A 20,624-nucleotide genomic window follows, 5' to 3' on the forward strand; every position below is an offset into this window, starting at 1 on the left:
CCCAGGGTGGAAACCACTTCTTCATCTCCCCACAGACACAGAAAAAGGTTTTATTCCAGCTGTGACACAAGAGCAGCTCTGGACCTCCTCAGACACAGCCACACCTCTGTGTGGGCAGGGGCTGTGGGAGTGCCCAGGCTTGTCCTGTGCCAGGAGCTGCTCCAGACACGCTGGCAGGGCTGCCAGGGGCTCTGGGGCAGAGCAGGGCTGGATGCAAGGGCACGGGAGCAGCTGAGGGGCACTGCAGGACACCAGCAGAGCCGAGCTGGGCTTACAGCTCCCTGCACCCCATCTCAAGGGAACTCTTTGCCAGCAAAGGCATTTATTTGCAGCCCATGCATGCACATTCACTTTTTCTCTCTTTTCCACCTGGGGAGAGGTCTGCTCCATCGCAGGCTGCCCAGGGAAGGGATGAGGGGGGGTGCAGAGCTGGGTCTGCCTGCCCTCTGCCTCCTCCTGACCACACGTGTGAGCCACCCTAACAGGTATGGGCACAGAGCTGGGAAATTCCTGAGCATGCCCCTGGGATGATGACAGCGAGTTTTCTCTGTCCCTCCAGCAGATGAGGGCAGCACTAGACTTTTAGAGGTTTTAATGCCAAAACCTGTAGGCTTTCACACAGTCTGTGCCCAGCAGTGCCAGGTGAGCTCCATGCATCGGGGTGCTGGTTCCTACCTTGCTGTGACTCTCGGCAAGAGATTTTGGTTTTGTTTGTACCCCACCAGCTCATGGGGGCACTCCTGTGCCATCCCTGCTCTGACAAGGGACTGAGCTCCTCACAAGGGTGGTGCAGATCTGTTATCACAGCAATCAGCTCTTCAAAGGACACTTTTCACTTGCTTAAAACTTCTGTTGAAACAAGAGATATAATTTGCATCTGAATCTGATCCTTTATAATGCAAATGTACAGAACTTCAAACACCAGCTGACTGCCACTCCACAGGGCTGAACACCCTAACCTTGTTCTGGAAGTGACATGTTTACCCATGAGGGTAAAAAATGTTGTCGATCAGGTTACTTTTAACCACCATGACCATTCCTATTTCCCTCCTGTGCTGGCTGGAGCAGGGATGCTGTCCCCTTTCCCTGGAGGAAATGCTTATTGCAGACCTCTTCTGAAGAATGTCACATTCCAAGCCTTTAGCTGCCTCAGCCTCCCAGGCTCCTCACCTTGCTGTTATGGGAGGCCAGGGGAGGCAGCTGCACTGCCAAGCCACAAAGGACGTGCAACAACTGAGGTGACAATACACATTCCTAAGCCTAAATCGGCAATGGAATAAATTGGTACAAAAGCCCTTTCCTGGGATTTTCTGAGGAGCCTCCAGGCAAGCCTCAGGCAGGCTGGTCAGAGTGGAACAGCAAGGGAAGAGCAGTCACAGAATCACAAGGTGGATGGGGTTGGAAGGGACCTTGAAGCTCATCTTGTTCCACCCCCTGCCATGGGCAGGGACACCTTCCACTAGACCAGGTTGCTCCAAACTCCATCCAACCTGGCCTTGAACACTTCCAGGGATGGGGCATAAATGCTGCAAATGCAAATGTGCTCCAAACACATTGGGGAATTCAGGAGAAAATGAACAAAAGAGAAAAATATCAGGAAAATAATCCTCAGTGTTGTAGTGAGAGCAAGAGCTCGTAGGGCAGGAGACTCCAGGGGACTCTGGCTGAATAGAGCACTCACCAACCTGCAGGACCAGGTCCCAAAGCCCTGCCCCAGGTCAGGGCAGAGGTGAGCCCTGTGCCACAGATGGTGCTGAGTTAGAGCAGCAAGCCCATGAGCCAAGGAGGAGGCTGTTTGTTCCACTGTCTGCTTTTGTGTCACATTTCAAGGGAATTTTTTTCCAGGAATTTATTCCTGTTTTTCACAGGACGCCAGAAGCCGCACAGTCTGTCTGAAGCTCTGCTTTTCCCTTTCCCTCTCTCAAGGAAAACCAAGGGTTAGGAAAAGCCAAGCCAGGCACATTTACACTGAACTCCCCCCTGCAGATCCCAAACAAAATGCCATGAATAAATTTCTTCCTGTTTGGCTTCGGTTCCAGTGTTAAATGGGCCATTCTGTGCTCTGGTGGCCCAGCAGGGAGAGGGCTCTAGGTCTGCCAGCAAAGGGAGCTCAGTCTGCCTCTGCTGTGCTCTTATTTCATTTTCACCATGACTAGCCTAAAGACCCAATAATCACAGATAAGCCCGAGTGAACTCTTGTTAAAGCCACTGGGCAAACAACCAGCCCAGCCCAGGGACCCCACAGAGCCTGGGAATTGCTTCTGACACTCCACTGCCTCCAGCCACCAAGGACAAGCAGCTTTTGATCCACCAACGCTCAAAACCAAACTGTCCAATTGGAAATTTCCAACAGGCTCCTTTCTTTTAAACAGAATAATTTGCAGTTTGCTCAGAGTTTTTAAGCCTAGCTCTTTCCCTGCTTATTTTCTGAATTTTCTATTTAGATGAAAGACCTGCCTCCTCACTCAACAGCGGCTCTGGGCTTACTGCTGCAGCTTTCTTGACAGGAAGATTATCCAAAAATCAGAAAAATATCCTTAATGCCTCCAAAGGGAGTCACACTTCCACCCCTGGAGGGTGGAGAGCAGAGGAGAATGAAGCTGTTGGAATTAAACGGAAATGGTTTGGGCTGTCTCATCCCTGCCTCATAATGCTACCCAAACAAGAAGGGGAAGAGCAAGAGCCTTTTCTCAGTGATGCTGATCATTTGGTTCATTCTGAGGCCCCACAGGTTCTGTGTGTTGGGAAGGTTCACCCACTGCCAAGGCAGCCCCGGTGCCCTGGCACTGAGGATGATCCCGCCCCACAGGACACTTCTGCACCCTCTGGGCCTTTCTCCCTGGAGCAGGGGATTCTTATTGTGGATGTAACCATAGGCTCATGGTACAGGACCAGTCCTCTGGGAAAGGGACCCAAAGAAAGTTTAAAAGGAAGAAGGAAGCATGCTGGAATCACTAGAAGGAGCCAGAAGTGTCTGGAAAACCCCAGCTGGCTGAAGAGCCGTCCCTGTGCTGCCTAAGAGCTGCTGCCCAGCCCTGGGGACAGGGTGTGCCACCCAGCACTCCTGGTCAGAGCAGCCCAGACAGGGCACAACGATCCCAGCAGAGCCAGCTGTGCCTCTGCTTGCTTCCAGGTGTGAGACTGGGTGCTGCTCCCAGCAGGCTGTGAAGGCACACGTGTTCCATTTATCATTTTAACCATTAAAAGTAGTGTTTTTCTTCAAATGCAGCCTTACAAACCATTTCTTTTAATTTGCTCCATCCTTGAAGGTGAGTTTAATACCATTCATACATTTTCATTTATAAATTTGTCAGTAATAAGAGAGTTGGCACATGGGAGAAAGTAACTGCATAATTGCAACTTACACGCTTGTCTTACTGAAAAACTGCTGGCTCAGGCATCGGCCGTGCCGGGCACCATGCATGAAATTGCAAATAGAATTTAATTTGCCCTTGTATCCTGTAGGATCAGCTTAAAATGATTAATGCAGGAGAAAATGCTGTCAAGATTTTATTCATTACAATCTCCAAGGGCTGCAATGCAAAGCCATCATGTAAAACATGACAATGTGTAATATGCAGCTCTCTGAACTGCTTTCCTGTGGCAAACAATCACATTTCTGCTCCTTAATTCCGGTGCTGAGGTAAGCAGGATTCATCCCATGCACATTGTTGTGATCTCCTGGACAGGTGGGAATGCAATTTGTTTAAATTTAGGGCATACAGAGCTGATGTCTGAAGCAGCTCTGGAGCAGGAGGTAGTGCAGGCTCTGGAGGCTGTTGGACCTGCAGGAGGGTGATGTGACCTGCTGCATCACCAGCTGGGAACGGAGCAAGCTCTGAGACAGGGAGAGCCCAGAAATTCTGAGTTTAGGTTTCTCAGTCCTCTCTCAGTCCTCAGCTGTCTCTCACCCTTCCCTCCGCTGGGTGCAGAAAGAGGAGCTGGCCAAGCCTGGTGTCATCATCAGCATGAAAACACTGCTGAAGTGCAGGAAGGTGAAGCAGGAAAAACAGTGGAAAACCCCACAGCTGAACTGAAAAGGATAACCAAGGCAGAACTGAGAGACTGAAGAAATGGCTCAGTCTTAAAAATGGGCCTCTGAAGAGACAGATGTTCTTCCCCTGAAACTTCTCTTTCCACTGCTGATGAGGAGCCAGTAAGAAAAATCCCTTCTGCTCCGAAGCAACTGGCTAATTGGCTTAACATAGTGAGACAAATTATTGGATTGCTCTCTTTTTAGTGGTGGGTTTGTGAGGAGGTTATGGCTTAGAAATTGTTCTCATCAGAATTCTAATTGAGGAATGAAATATGGGTTGTGATTATGTTATTGAAATGGATTGTCTGGTAATTTTATTAATACAACAGAATTACTGTAGATCCCATGTAAACTGCAGCTGGGAGCATTCCTGTCTCAGAGGAGTAGTCCCTCCTGCCTCTGAGTTAATCACTGCTTTGTTAGAATGAGAAATGGCTCTCCCAGTCCCCTGAGCCAAACATCCTTTTCCCTTGGCCTGAAATCCATTTTACCTTTTGATTTCTTGTTGGCTGATCCACAGTGGCTCCTGAAACAAAAGCAACAAGAGCCCTGCCCTTTCCCCCTGCCCGTGTCATTCCGGGGGTGATCTCAGCTCCTCCTGATCCTCAGGGATGTGCAGTGGACTCCCTGAAGCTGCCAGTCAGGGAATACTCCTGCAGCAGGCTGGGCTGCTGTAATTACAGAAGCTGTTTGGCTAATTAGGTATTCAGAGCATGGCATGGACACCTCAGGCTCGGATCTGCAGCCCACACCGTGCTGCCTGTGCTGTGGCAGGGACAGAGCAGGGCTGAGGCTGCCAGAGGAGCACTGCTGCTCACACAGACCTTCCCCATCTCCAGAGCAGTTCATCCTAAAACCACGGTTTTAGTGGAAGAACAGGGTGTGCACCGGGGAGCTGAAATGATGGCAATGAGATGGTTGCAGTGGGAGTCAGTGTAAGTGTAAGATCATCAGGATGCTGGGCACCCACCTGGGGGTGAGGCACAGGGTGCCCAGAGCAGCTGTGGCTGCCCCAGAAGTTTCCAAGGCCAGGTTGGATGGGGCTTGGAGCACCCTGGGACAGTGGAAGGTGTCCCTGCCTGTAATAGGGGAGCTGGAAGGAGAGGAGCCTTAAGGTTGTTTCCAACCCAAATTATTCTGGGATTCTCTGATGATTCGGCAAGGTGGGTGTCCTTGTCCAGCCTGCACCTGCCAGTGTGAGCACATTTAAAACACATCTCAGTCTGATAGGTTCCAATTTTCCATTAATTTAGAAAAGTGCTGCAAGTAGTAATTGTGCCTAACCCCCTTTGCAAACCTTATGCCAGATTTTTGTAACTAATTATTAGCAAAGAGAAACACGCTGGGCCTGAAGAAGCCGACTGGGCCTCCTGGCAGGAGCACATGGACTAATACCTTATTGGTTTAGCTGCCAGTTAAAATGAGACAAATCAATGTAAATTTCATTGTTTTACAACAATATCGATTCCCTATTAAACAGCAGACAAAGCAGGTTATGGCTTTAGGAAAGCTATTAGGAGTTAAAGGATGTTTTTTCTTAAGAATAAACAGGAAAATAGTGTTTAATACTGGAGTGTCAAAGAAGGAGAAAGGTGTAAGGGAGCTGAAGGGGAGTGAAGGGGCACAGTGAAGCCAAGAAATGGCGTGAATGTCTTAGGAGAAACCAGTGCAGTAATGGACAGCCCTGGATGGGGAGGAGGGAGCAGTGGGTTGGCTTAGAGATGCTCCAGTCCCTTCCAGCCCCACGGAGTGGGATCAATACTCACACCCCAGCGAGGTACCAGCCAGGTGCCAGTCACTCTGCCACCCATCTCAGCTTCCAGAGCTCCTGGGTCAGCACAGCAGAACATCCCTGAGAATTTCCATCATGGAGAAAGCCTCCCACAGCCTGGAAGCCAGGCAGATGCCTCCACAACGTGCTTTCTCCAAAGGGTTAAACCAACAGCACCACAGGCCTGGGATTAAGATGAATAATTTTTAACTGAATCAATACTGATAACACAACGGAAGCTGGGAGCTTATTGACTCCTGGAGGCACTTTTAATGGCTCTTTACACAGTGAGCTCCACACCATCTCTCACCCATGTGAGTGCCTGGCACAGACAGCAAATTCCCTGACGCCACAGAAACTTGCCTGCACCAGAGAACAATAAAAGCAGCTGCTCTGAAGCCTGCTCTGCAGTGTTGGCACAACAATCCAGGCTGGTTTCCAACCCCACCAGACACTCCCATTTGGATTTTTGGGGCAAAACCTCTGCCTGTAGTGCCCTGCGAGGAGCAGGTTTGGTGCCTTCAGGATCTGTGGGATGTCACTGTCAGAAATGAGAGGAAAAGGCAGCAGTGATGCTAGAGAAAGATGCCATGTCCTCTCCAGGTTAATTATTTGTCTGAGGATTACATAATGCAGATGTGTTATTCAGAGCTTAGCAAGGGATTAAAAAAATCAAAAGAAGGATGAGGAGGAGACACAAAAGCTGGAAAGACTATAACAGAGCAGGGAATGAAACAGAAGACAAAAGATCTAATTACAAATGACATTATTTGCATTCTCATCAACTTGATTCAAATTTGTTTTTTTATTGCTTTAATCTTGGAGCTTAATTCAGTGGAACACAGTGGAGCTGTGCTTGGTTTGTTGGGGCAGGATGTGGTGGCGGGTGCAGACAGCCCCAGCTTCTTTTTTCCATGGGCTGGATATGTCAGGTTGTTCCTCAGGTTATATAGTCTCCAGACATATCTAGATGTTTCAATTCAAAAAATTAAGGTGGTAAAAATTCAACATTCCTCACCGTGCTTGTGTGAAATGGGATCTGAAACACCTTCAGCTTTGATTGGATACCCAGTGTGACCTGACATTTAACTGAGGATGGGAAAGCACAGGTATCTTAAAGAACAGGGTGGAAATAATTCTGACATTGTGCTCTTGATGAGAAAATAGCATTTTCATAGCACATGGGGCATTACATTACATTTCAGGTACTGAGGGTGATGCAAGTGATGCTCAGACAGAAACCCATTTAGACTCCCAGAGAGAGTTTGTGATTCTTTGGGAATCCACATGAATTTTAAGTAAAATTATTAAGCAAAAATCTGGCCCAAAGCTCAAGGACTGTATTGCATATAAAATTTTTTAAATTGTTTGAAATTGTGCTCGTAGTACACATGCTGTCATAGTGAAGAAGTAACTAGTTTGAAACAAATTAAGTGGTCTAAATTGTTTAAACAACAAAACATGCACAATGTTGCTCATGGAAAATAATACACCCAAAAGCCAGACCAGTTCTGTTCCTCCACACTTTTCCGGTATAAGGAACAACCAATACAGGTTGTTCAAAAGGTTGTTCAAGGTCCAAATATCTTTTGATGATTCTCATGACCTGAAATAGAGGTTTGGTTTGAAGAAAATCAATGGTTTCCACTGAAGCTTACTGTGCTCAGATGGGAACTTCCCTGGGAGTGACAGGGCTGACATGGAGGCATCAGCTCCGAATTTTAAGCAGGTTCCTACAGAAGTGAACTGGAGCAGCAGGAGCATGTAATTGATATTAAATATTCCACACCGTCTCAAACTGAAGATAATTTGAATGCAAGGATTTGAACTAGCATGCTAGGAATATTTATTATTGAATCCAGGAATGGTCTGGGTTAGGAAGAAACTTAAAAGTTCATCCCATTCCACCCCCCTGCCAAGGGCAGAGACTCCTCCCACTGTCCCAGGTGGCTCCGAGCCCCTTCCAGCCTGGCCTTGGGCACTGCCAGGGACGGGGCAGCTTCACTGGGCAGCGTGTTCCAGTGCCTTACAACCTTCACAGTCAAGAATTTCTCCCTAATATGTAAAAACATGTAATAACAATGTAAACCTTCTCTCTGTCAGCTTAAACCATTCTGCCTTGTCCTATCATTGCACACCCTTGCATGAAAAATTTGCAGCCTTTTAATTAATTTACTTTGTTTTCTTCTGTTCTATCACAGCACAAAGTACAGCACAAGCTGTGAATATCTTCTCCAACTGAGTGTCTGAACACTTGGTTTATACCTTTGCATTCTCAGGATATTTTCTACTCTATCACAGGCAAAGAGGATCCTGATTGCATTATTATTTATATGGCTATTGATTATAAAATATTAAAAGTGGAGCTGACAGAACCAAAACTTTTGCAACACTAATTATAATGAAAATAGTGCTCAGCATCCTCTGCAGAAATGTTCAGGCTAACACATTAAAATCTGAACAGTTGCAAATAGAGCTGAAATTACAGTTGTCCTGGGTTTAAATTAAGAAGCATTGAGTCAGTGTAAACAGAGCTGAGGTTCCACTAAATCAGAAGAAATGAATGCAGTTTGTTTTCATCTGGGAAGAGAAAAAGCTTAAATGAGAAAGAAGGAATTACTAAAAAAAAAAAAAAAAAAAAAAAAAAAAAAAAAAAAAAAAAAAGCCAGCATACCTAACAGCAATTATGCACATCCTCTGCTCTGTGCTGGGTGGGTAGCAGGTGGCACAGACAGATTCCCAAATGCTTGGGGCACTGGAAGTCTTTGAAGGATAATTTTGTGTATGTATGTCCCTTTGAAATGCAGCAAAACACTTTGCTAAACACCTTAATTTGCACTTCTTAATTATATGCAGTTCTTGCTTTCATGGGATAAAGTGTTTTTATTGGAAACTCCAAGTGTCATATTAAAAGGAATTTTGCTTTGGTTTAGACTCTGGAGTAACTTCCCATAAACCTCTCCCCATCTTTTGTGCCACTTTTCCTATCCCAGCTGTCTGTAACAGAAAAACCTTTGGGTGGTTCATCACTGGGTGACAGCAGCTTCAGTGATACAAATCCAGGAAAAATTACTTGCTATTTCAGAATCCCAGATGGAGTGGGATGACTTTCCTGCCCTTCTGATTCCAGCACAGCTGAGCACTGGCACACAGAACAAGAGGGGTCTCAGCAACGAGGTGGCAGTCAAAGAGCCCTGATGGTGCTCGGCTCTGCCATCACCCAGCAAGTTCTGAACATCTCTTTACACCTTTTTACAAGGGCAGGGAGTGACAGGAATGGATTTAAGCTGAAAGAGAGGAGTTTTAGATTGGACATTAGGGAAAAATTCTTCCCTCCCCAGCCTCAGTCAGTTGTTTTACATACGGTGCATGGTCCTGCACACAGGTTCTGTAAATGAACATGGTGACACTCCAGTGTAGATGAAAGTGAAAAATGATGTTGCATTCCTGGCTTCATTTCACTGTGGCACAGTTCATTGGTGCCATCTGTCTTAGTCCTTTTTAAATGGCAGCTCTTCTTGATATGATTGACAAGTGAATAGATTTTCTGCCACAAAGTTTTGAGGTCAATCAATCACTTATGTGTATTAATTACGAAGATCTTGAAGCTGCAGTGGGCAATTTTTTTACTTCAATGAGCTACACACACAGAGGTGCTTAAACTTATTTTTAAACAGCTTATTTGTCACTGTTGGTCAAAACTCTGGGCTGAAAGATTAAAAAAAAAAAAAGGGATTGGCAGCTCCTGAAAGCAAACTTTATGATTTCAGCAGACAGCTCTGCTGGGCTATATCAGCAATGGCACAGCAGGAGTCTGAGGGCACAGAAAGCCACATCTTCCTCCAGGTAAGGAAAAAACCCAGTTGCTTGGGCATTAAAGGTTTTATAACACTTTCTCCAAGAGAAGGGATATATAGAATCCTGGAATTGTTTGGGTGGGAAAGGTCCTTAAAACTCATTCCAACCCCTGCCACTAGATCAGGTTGCTCCAAGCCCAACCTGGCCTTGAACACTTCCAGAAGACTGTGGAAAAAATGAAACGTTATCCAATCCATGCCCAAATCCTTCCATTTCATACAGAAAATTAGTAGCATCCTGGCTGACAGGATGCTGCCCAAACTCCATGGGAAATAGCAATGCAATAATGTTGCCTCATGTTGTACGGATTTGTAGTGCTGCTCTGCACAGTTAAACAGATAATGTTTCTCACCCACAGACACCTGCAGCTTTACAGCCAGAGCAAAGATTCTTTATACACATAATATTTTTTCTATACAAAGTTGCTGACACAGGAAATAGAAAATGCAGGAGATAAGGTAGACTGTGTATGTATATCTATACATACATAAATTCTAGTTTGTGTATCAGTTTAACTTTATAGAGGGTTTGAGCTTCTGAGCACATAAAGGGACAACTTAAGCAGGTGTATGTTCCATGAATGTTGAAATTTTCCTGGATTTCACATAGCAAAATTCTGTCTATTTCAGGCTACTTCAAATGCAGGTGGCTGGAGGAAAGGAAGTTTTTGGGTGGTTTTTTTTTTTTTTTTTTTTTTTTTTTTTTTTTTTTTTTTTTTTTTTTGGTAAGAACAGGCTTAAAAAGAAACTGGTTCTATATCCTCTATTATATGAATTGAATGTAACTACAATCTGGTGGTGAGAAAACGTCTAACAACCTCTGTGTGTTATAACAAGCACTAGAAAAGAAAGGAGCTGGTTATTTTGGGAGGTTCTGTGCTGGCTTAGCTAATTGCAGCCCCTGCAAATGCTGAATTGTGTGAAATTTTTACACATATTTTGGGGAACATTCAGAATGCTCAATTTTCTCCAGAATGGGGTATTAACAATTTTGTAAAATTCCCCCAGCTGCAGCAGGGAAAGCATTGTAATACCCACCTTGGAAACGAGCGCAGTGTAATTAACACCCGCGCTGAGCCTCGGATGCAATGGAGGCTTCAGATGAACAGCTCAGGGAAGAAAGGGAAATGCTTGGAAGCAGAGAAGAAAGGGAAATGCAGTTCCAGGGTTGGGTGCGGCTCCCCAGCATTTGGGTGAAGGGGTCTCTGCAGGACCCTGGCTCGGGACACCCCCGGCCAGGCAGGGATGGCCAAAGGCTGGCTTGGATGATCTTGCAGATCTCTTCCAGCCTTGCTGACAACGGTTCTGTGATCCTCCCCTGGGAAATGGAGAGTGGGTCTGGCCTTGCTGAGCCCAGCCAGCCCTGGTGATGCACTGGAGAGCATCTCCTCCCAGCTCACCAGGAAATGCCTCAGCTCTTCTGGGCAGCACTTCTTGAGCTCCTGCCTCAGAGACACAGAGAGAAGTGTCCATTCTGCAGGAGCTGGGAGCTGCTGGACGATGGTGGCCCGCCCCTGAGCACCATTTTAACCCACATGCAAAGGGAAATCTTGAGGCTTCAGCCCTGTGCTGGTGGACACTGAAGGCTTCAGTGCATGAGAGGGATTTGTAAATGACGAAATTGTAATCATTTGTATGTAAAACAGCTTGTCCTTCACCTACCAATTCAATGCAGCCAATTGCAATTCCCAATCTCTTTTTAGGGGAATAGCTTGAAGGAAAACCTGAGGCTGCAGCCCATCTGTGCTTGTAAGTTTCTATTTATTGCGAAATAATTTCCCATTGCTGTTTTCTAAACTGCTTTGACAGAAACAAAGCAGTGCATTGGAGTGCTGGCTTCCCTCAGCAGTAGCCGTGTGGAATTGCAGGTTTGACCTCATTTCATCCTCCGAGTATTTAGAGATTGCTTTTATGCCCAGGAACCATAGGAGAAGAATATAGATTCCTTCCAGAGTGCATTGAACTTGGAAACGGTGACCTCTGAAGCTGAATTCTACAGCCACAAAAATAAAAAATTTCTTTCTTTAGGAATGAAAGAAACAGATTTAAGATCAACACCAAGAGAACAGCTGCTCGACTAAAAATACCCAACAAAGTGGAAATAGAAAAGCTGTTTCCAAATTATATATTTTTGGGAAAAAAAAATCATTATTTCTGTGATTCCCTCATGCTTTCCATATCTGTGTTGCTATCCAACAGCAGGGGCTGCAGAAGTTAAAGGACATGAGTCTATCCTGTGTCCCTTTGCAAACACACAGGCACAGAGAAGCTTTGCCAGGACTGTTACTAGATTCTATTCCAGGAAAAATGGGCAAATTTCCACTTCGATGATGTGATGCCCAAAGGGCATTTTCACAGAATGGGAGGGAAAGAACAGAGCAGCTTCTGGCTGTTGGGCTGCTGGAACAGCTTTTTTAAAGGCCCAAGTAGAGATTGCTTCCCCTTCAGGGTCTCGTCACACTTTGCATGAGGAACGGGAACTGCCAGAGCCAAGGGAAGTGCAACCAACACTTTGCCACTTCTGTGGCACTCTGTGCCATCTTCAGCCCACTCAGTGGGTTTCAAAGGGCTTTTCAAACACTTTACATCAGGCCATAAATGTGTATCCATTAGTTACCCACCCACAGCATCCAGGGGAGTGGAAGCAATTCCTGAGGCTAACAGGGAAAAAATAAATCTCACCATTTGGAAGGTGATAGCATAGAAGTAACAACTGCACATGTCTAGATAAAAATAGATGAATACTGCAGAGGCCAAATTGTCTTTTTGACAGATGATATGAAGATAGGGTCATAAAAACGTTCTCTCCATAACTGCACCCCCCTTGATTTATATTAGGAAAAGTGCCAGGAGTCATTATGGATTTAAACACAGCATTTTGCTGCCTTGTGCTGTGATGTTTCCAGCCAGATTAGGAGACAGCACATGGAAATGGCTCATTATGCTGTCATTTCCAGGGTAGGCGTGAGGAGTTTGCACACCTTGGCATCAGCATCATCACCCTGTGGGAGTGATGGCCCCAGGGGCTGCCACAGGTCAGGGACCACTCTCCTCCTTTGGCTGCAGCAGCACCAGGAGGGACACTGGGAATCCTGAAAAGCTGCATTTTGTTGTGTAGCCATGATCTCACATCCCAGCCTGCAGGAATGGAAGGAAGCCCTTGTTCTGCCTGGTTTTGCAAACACAAACCTTTGGTGCTTCAGCGGCTCTTTGCTGCAGGACAGTCTGGAGCTGAGCAGTGAGTTAATTAATTTAGGGTGGTGATGTGATATCCAGCATGCCAAGCTCTCCACAACCCCATTTAGCTCCTGACATCCTTGTGGCACATCCCAGCATGTGACTGCCACCTACATCCTCAATGGAGCACACCTGACCCTTCCTGGCTCTGTCTGAGCCATAAGCACATTAAGCAGAAATTGCCTGGAAATACTAAATTATTTCTTTCATGTTTAAAATGAACATGAAATAAAACTGAATGAAATCAGAGCCAGCTGCAAAGCTCTCAGTGCTGACCTGCCTCCCAAAATTCGGAACAGTTGCTGCTGTATGGGACAGGAGCCGGAGTGTCACACCCAATTAGCACCTAACTTGAGATAAGGGACTCCCATTAAAGGTGATTATTAAGACCTGATGGTGTTCATGCTGCTCTGCTCCTAGTCACACCATTCACTGCTGCAGCTTCAGAGGCGTTTGGTGCAGCAGCAGCTCCCAGGAGATGGGTCTTTATGAAGGGCTCCCTAATAAAGGCTTTAATTGCCTGGTAAGAGGAAGGGCGAGCCCCTGAGCTGGAACACCTCTAAGATTAAAGGCTGTTCCCAGTCTTTCTCCTACTGTTTCTCCTTTTAGGACTTCAGGTTTAACTCTTCTAACACTTTATTTCTTTATTTCTCTTCCCCTTTGGCAGTCATGCAAAATAAATGGGAAGGAGAGAAAGCCCGATATCAAAGAGGAAAAGAAAAATTATTATCTTTAAAAACTTAAATTTCTTTTTTTTTTTTTCTTTCGAAATAATATAGACAAGAAACTCCAGAATAACTCAGCAGAAAAAAACCAGTCTTTAGGTGCCTTGGGAGCTTGGAAAGCAGAGTGGCTGAAAGATGTTGTTCCCTGTGAGTGTGGGCAGGCCCGGCACAGGGTGCCCAGAGCAGCTGTGGCTGCCCCTGGATCCCTGGCAGTGCCCAAGGCCAGGCTGGACACTGGGGCTGGAGCAGCCTGGGACAGTGGGAGGTGTCCCTGCCATGGCAAGGGCGGGGGGCAGGAGATGAGTTTAATGTTCCTCACAGCCCAAACCATTCCAGGGTTGTAGGACAGCTTCCCAGATCCCACCCAGTGGACAGTGAGCCTGGCCCTGCCTGTGCTGGGTCCCCTCATCCCAGGCACTCTGCTTTGGGATGGAGTGTGCAATTCCCTGCACAGAGGAGCATTCCCTGTACAGAGAGGGAACGGTGCTTTAGCTCCCTTCCTCTGTCAGGAACTTTAATCGGTTGTCCCCAGACATGCTAATTAATTTGTTCTGAGAGGAAATAAGTGTCTCTAGACTTCCTTTGTCGTTTTCAATCTCTCTTTAACTCCCATCTGTTTCCTTCATGGTTTGTGAATTAAAAAAAAGAAAGAGGGGGAAAAATGGAAAGGAGTTGATTTGAATTTTCCTTATCAAATGCTGTTACCGTAGTGGGGCCCTGGGGATCCCACAGAAAGGTTGCACATGCCTCTGCTGAAATCTAAACAGCTGTGGGAAATGCCCTTTTCCTGTAAATGCTGCAGGGAAGTCATTAATAAACTGCAGTTCAGTGGGTACTGCCAGATGTTAACTCTGAGAGCAGCAGGAGGGGAAGGGGCCACGCTGGGCTCTGTCTGCAGCACAGGAGACAGGGACCCCCACCCTGACCAGCACAGCCCTGGAGCTGCTCTGTCTGCTCCTGCCCTGTGCCAGGCCTTGGCACAAGCAGGGTGCCTGGAAAGGTTGGGAATGCTTCCTTCCTTCTCTTTGTCCCCTCTTCCTTCTCCTCCTCCAGCGAGGCTGGGGAAATGCTGACTCCTACAGTGAAAGGCAACCAGTGCTTGGAAAGCCAGTGCTTTCCCCCAGGAAACTCCACTAATACCCAGGAAAAATTGAACCTGCTCAGGTTCTGGAAGACCAAGGTCACCTCTGATGGCACCAGCACCAGCACTGTCCCCAGGGGGTCACACATTCGAGGGGCCCAGTGCAGGGTGCTGCAGACACCTCCACTCCCCAGCCCATGCTGGGACCACCAGGGTCAGCCCAGCCGCAGGTGGGGCTGCAGGCAGGATGGGCACAACATCCCAGCTCTGCAGAACGAGGCTCTTTTCCCCCTCTGCAGAGGATAAAGTCAGTCATAAAGCAGCCAAGACAATTCAGCTGGAAGGGAGCAGGTTGTTACACCTGGCAGTTGATTTTCATAGCTTTTTTTATATGGTGCATTAACAGAGTAACAAGCCCTGTTACAGTTTCATAAACGTGATTTCAGACTGAACACCCTTGTTTCCGGGCTGGCTCGCGTTCAAGGAGCAGGGCAGCCAGCTGAGAGCTCGCTCAAGAAGCTGGGAAGTGGTCTGAGAGTCAAAAGAGAACCATAAATGAAGCAAAAAGCCCTTGCCTAGGTTTGGGCTTTCTCACAGCTCAGTGTTCTAGTTAAATGCACCAGCTGAACACCTTGGTTTGGGGGCACAGGGGGATGGCTGTGGAGGCAGCTCCTGATGGGACAGCGTGACCACCTGCCCACCACGACCTTCTGTGTCGCTTTTATTGGAAAATTAATTTACTCTCCATGTAATTAGAGAAAGAAAATAGTTTTGACCTCAGCTTCATACTTCCCAGCTTAATGTGTATGATTGCTTTGCCAGCCATTTATTACTGTCAACATTTCCAGTCAGGGCAGTGGGGAGCAGCAATGGGAGGGCAGGGGGGTGGGGAGGTTGGGCGTGTGCAATAATAAAAAGCTGTTTACAATTGCATTTTAATCATAGATACAGACCCGGGGTGTAGAAAATCCCACTGTCCTCAGTCACCAAAGGTTCACAGGGGGGTTGGAAGGGAAAAACATTGCTGCATCCCCTGCCTTGCCCTTGGTCTGCCTGCTGCAAGCTTCTCTCCTTCCAGAGGTGCTCCAAGGCAGGTACATCCAAGACTAATGAATTATTGATCAGCAGATAATAGGAGTAGCTTTATTTCTAATGGCTGAATTGCTTATTGATCCACTTCACAGGCAGAGAGTGGGAGGACTGAGGATTCACCATGTGTTATTGCCACTGCACCCTTGTCTAATTAACACCCCTCTTGTCTAATTAACACCCCTCTGGAGTGTGTGCTGGAGAGGCGCCTGTGCCCAGGACCAGGACTGGGAGTCTGTAAATCCATCTGGGTTTAAGTAACATTAACAATGAAAGAAAACCCAGCAGCTTTAGGTAATTATGGAGAGAAGAGAGGAAAAGGGGAGCTCCCTGTGATGGACAGCAAAGCCTGGTAATTCCCTGCTACCACAGCATCTGGCATTCACTGTGAATCCCAACAGGATGAAGTGAGAGCCAGCCACTGCTTGGAACTCCATGCTATTTGCAAAGTACAAAGGAGTTCTCACTCCTGGATATATGGAAATCAGACAGGTAGAAGAAACAAGGGCTAAATGCTGCCTGATAGTACAAAGTGGAAATGGATTTTTTTTCAGGCTTGGTCTTCCAACCACTCTTACCCATTAAAAAAAAAATAAATTAATGTCTGATCTGAATCTCCCCTGCCTTAGTTTAAGGCCATTTCCTCTGGACCTCTTGCTCTAAGGGTAGAAGAGTAGAAGAGACCAGCTCTGTTGTCACTACAGCCTTCTGTGGAGAGTGATAAGATGCCCCCCGAGCCTCCTCTTCTCTAGACAAAGTCCATTACCTCTACCAACGAGCTAGCCAGAGGACCAGCACAGCACGGTGTGTCGGCAGCAAGTGTTTCACTTCAGCTGTAGGACATGCCCTCCCTTTCTAGCCCAAGAGGAGAAGGCTCCAGGGAGAGCTGCGAGCTCCTTCCAGCACCTAAAGGGGCACGAAGAGCTGGAGAGGGACTTTGGACAAAGGCGGGGAGTGGCAGAACAGGGGGGATGGCGTGGCTCTGTCCAGGGCAGTTGGATGCGGTGCTGGGGACGGTCCGGGCTGGGAACGACCCGGGAATTCTCATCCCGGGAATTCTCCAGGGCCCGGGGCGCCCTCTGGCGGCCCCGCCGCGAACGGCCGCAGGGGTTTGGCCTCGGCCCCCGCGAGCACCCGCACAGAGCCCGCACAGAGCCCGCACAGAGCCCAGCACCCGCACAGAGCCCGCACAGAGCCCAGCACCCGCACAGAGCCCGCACAGACCCGCACAGCGCTCAGCACCCGCACAGAGCCCGCACAGACCCGCACAGCGCTCAGCACCCGCACAGAGCCCGCACAGAGCCCAGCACCCGCACAGAGCCCGCACAGAGCCCAGCACCCGCACAGAGCCCGCATAGAGCCCGCACAGCGCTCAGCACCCGCACAGAGCCCGCACAGAGCTCAGCACCCGCACAGAGCCCGCACAGAGCCCGCAGAGCGCTCAGCACCCGCACAGAGCCCAGCACCCGCACAGAGCCCGCACAGAGCCCGCAGAGCGCTCAGCACCCGCACAGAGCCCGCATAGAGCCCAGCACCCGCACAGAGCCCGCACAGAGCCCAGCACCCGCACAGAGCCCGCATAGAGCCCGCACAGCGCTCAGCACCCGCACAGAGCTCAGCACCCGCACAGAGCCCGCACAGAGCCCGCAGAGCGCTCAGCACCCGCACAGAGCCCGCACAGCACCCGCACAGAGCCCGCATAGAGCCCGCACAGAGCCCAGCACCCGCACAGAGCCCGCACAGAGCCCGCAGAGTGCTCAGCACCCGCACAGAGCCCAGCACCCGCACAGAGCCCGCACAGAGCCCGCAGAGCGCTCAGCACCCGCACAGAGCCCGCACAGCACCCGCACAGAGCTCAGCACCCGCACAGAGCCCGCAGAGCGCTCAGCACCCGCACAGAGCCCGCACAGAGCCCAGCACCCGCACAGAGCCCGCACAGAGCCCAGCACCCGCACAGAGCCCGCACAGAGCCCGCACAGAGCTCAGCACCCGCACAGAGCCCGCAGAGCGCTCAGCACCCGCACAGCACCCGCACAGAGCTCAGCACCCGCACAGAGCCCGCAGAGCGCTCAGCACCCGCACAGAGCCCGCACAGAGCCCAGCACTCGCACAGAGCCCGCACAGAGCCCAGCACAGCACCCAGCACCCGCACAGAGCCCGCACAGAGCCCAGCACCCGCACAGAGCCCGCACAGAGCCCGCAGAGCGCTCAGCACCCGCACAGAGCTCAGCACCCGCACAGAGCCCGCACAGCGCTCAGCACCCGCACAGCACCCAGCACGTTCCAGCCGCCCATGCGGGGATCCCCCACGCTGAGGCACGGATGCTCGGATGCTCTCTTTGGCATCAAGTGCAGCCGCGGCACCAAAAAGCTGGTTGGGGGAATTGTGCGTCCCTGCTTCCCCTCTGGCCTCCAGCATCGTGGAGTTGCTTCTCTGCCCACCAGGCCAAAGTGCTCCCTGCTGGGGCAGGCAGGTCAGAGACCCGCTCTGGGATTGGCACTCATCAGGGTCCTGAGGTCTGCAGTGAAGGCAGGAGATGCTCTAGTGACTAGAAGCTTACGAGTCTACAGGGACACAGTAGCGTGGGTAGCACATGGAATGGTGAGCAGGGATAAACAGGCTCCATGCCAGCCCCATGTGCCCATGGCAGTGGCAGGAACACCAACAGCATGGTGGTTGGGGTGCATGGGAGGCTTGCCCAGAACTGCTGCAGTTCTCCCATGAACACACAAGCTTCCCAAAAACCTGGGATGCTCAGGGTGTGCCCGGGCCCATCGTGGGGCCAGTGCAGCCTCTTCCTATCATGCACTCTAGCTCACAGCATAGACAGGACCAATCTGCCCATTGTGTGCCTCCAAACATCTTCTCCTCCTTTAACTCACTGGCCTAGACCACCTCAAGCCCTCCAGGGGACACGGTAGCAACACCCCAGCCTTGCCTGGACATCACTACAGAGCCCAGACTGCAGGGCTGCTCCCCAAGGCTGCACATGAGCAACATGGGGATGCCAAAATCTCTGCCTGAAGCAGAGCAAAGGTCCTGGATCCGCCCAGGGGAAAAGCCTGAGCAAAGTGCAGCAGAGTTTGTCCTTGGCAGTGTTTGCAGTGAACACAGTCTGTGCCCCACAGCCACCCTGGGCATGTGCTGTGCCCCATCTCCACGTGGCATTGGGGCATCCCTCAGCTCCTCTGGAATAGCTCCGTGACAGTGGGGCATTGCTCAGCCCCCCACCCTAACACAGCAAGGGGCTCTCGTTAACAGAATATAATGTGGACTGAAAATAACTGATCATCCTGCAGCTATTGATGCTCTGTCTCCTGTAATTCAGCTTTGCTCCTGTTAAGGGGCTGTTGTTTTTCCCCAGAGCCCAGCCCAGGCAGCAAATGCTGAGCCGTGGCCCTTTCCATCGGCCCCCTCCTGTACCTCTATCCCTGTGCCATGCCGTGCCAGGCCACAGATAGGACTCTCCATCAGGGCTAAATCAGGTCGCTCATTGCGCAAGGGTGTTTGGTCTGTGCCAGGGCACAAACCTAGACATGCCTCTGCCCCTCAGACAGCCCAGGCTGGAAGAACAGAAAGAGGAAGCCTTCCCCACAGGCCAGGAGCTCCTCCTATAGGTTCCTCCTGCTCCTCAGCTGCAAGCAGGATGGTTTATGTGATGCTGGAGGAAGTGTCTCTGAAGCCACAGCTCATCTCAAAGCCCTTGTGGGAGTCAGGACAGGTACAGCACAGCTGTGGTCACCCCATATACCCACCTGCAGCAGGAAGGTGGCAGCTAGCAGAAGCAATGTGGGTGACACTGATCACCCTGCCATTTCTTGGAAGTGTTCAAGGCTAGGCTGATGGGGCTTGTAGCAACCTGGTCTAGTGGAAAGCGTCCCTGCCCCTGTCATGGAGTGGAATGAGATGAGCTTTAAGGTCTCTTCCAACCCAAACCATTCCATGATTCTATAATTCTCTCTGTCCCTGGCCCAGCTAGGGCAGCCAGCCACAGCCAGAAGCAGTGCTGGCCATGGGACTGACAGATCTTTGCCAGCAGTTGCCTGCCCTGCCGGGCCCCACCAGGACCTTGGCAGCAGCTGGGAACAGCAGCACTTGTTTGCAGTGCAGCAGCCCAGAGTGCCTGGACAGAGATGCACACTCAGCATAACCAAATATCCCAAAATAACTGAATAAAGTCCCTGGGCAGAGCAGGAGCAGGCAGGGACCCAGATCCCCTCCTCATGCTTGTCACATGAATGAGCTCTGCAGCCAGGCTCCCCTCTCCCCAGGAAGGGGATTGTGATGCTTGCAGTGAGGATTAGGCTGTTTCTGTTTCAGGAGGCTGGGAATGTCTGTGGGTGAAGGGCTGTAGGGCTGCCAGGCCTCTTACAGCACCACAGGCACCACAGCCCTACAGAGCAGGGAATATGGGCTGGAGGCAGCCATGGGGTTGGGGTGCAGCTGGGCACCCCCCAGCAATGGAGGATGGCCCCACACCACAGCAGAGGCAGCAGCAGCCTCCCAGCCCACAACCACTCTGTTCAGAGGGCTCACAGCTGAACTGCCCCCACATTCCCCAACAGAGAGAAGAAGGGAAAGGAGGGAGGACAGCTGGGGCCTGCCTGCCTCATCCCAGCTCCCACCAACAGGCCTGGCTGCCACCAGCAGGCAGCAGTTCCCAGCCAGCAGCTGGAGCACACCCCGCTCCTCTAGGAGCCCCCAAACCCTCCAGCTGCTGCTGAGCATTCCTGGCTGGCAACTTCAGATGTTTGGGAAAACAAACTCCAGGGAATTAGCTCCCAAGTATTTCCTCAATTCTGCTCGCTATGAAGAGAATTTTATTTT

This window comes from Passer domesticus, chromosome 25 (assembly GCF_036417665.1).
Source record: "Passer domesticus isolate bPasDom1 chromosome 25, bPasDom1.hap1, whole genome shotgun sequence".
Taxonomy (NCBI): domain Eukaryota; kingdom Metazoa; phylum Chordata; class Aves; order Passeriformes; family Passeridae; genus Passer; species Passer domesticus.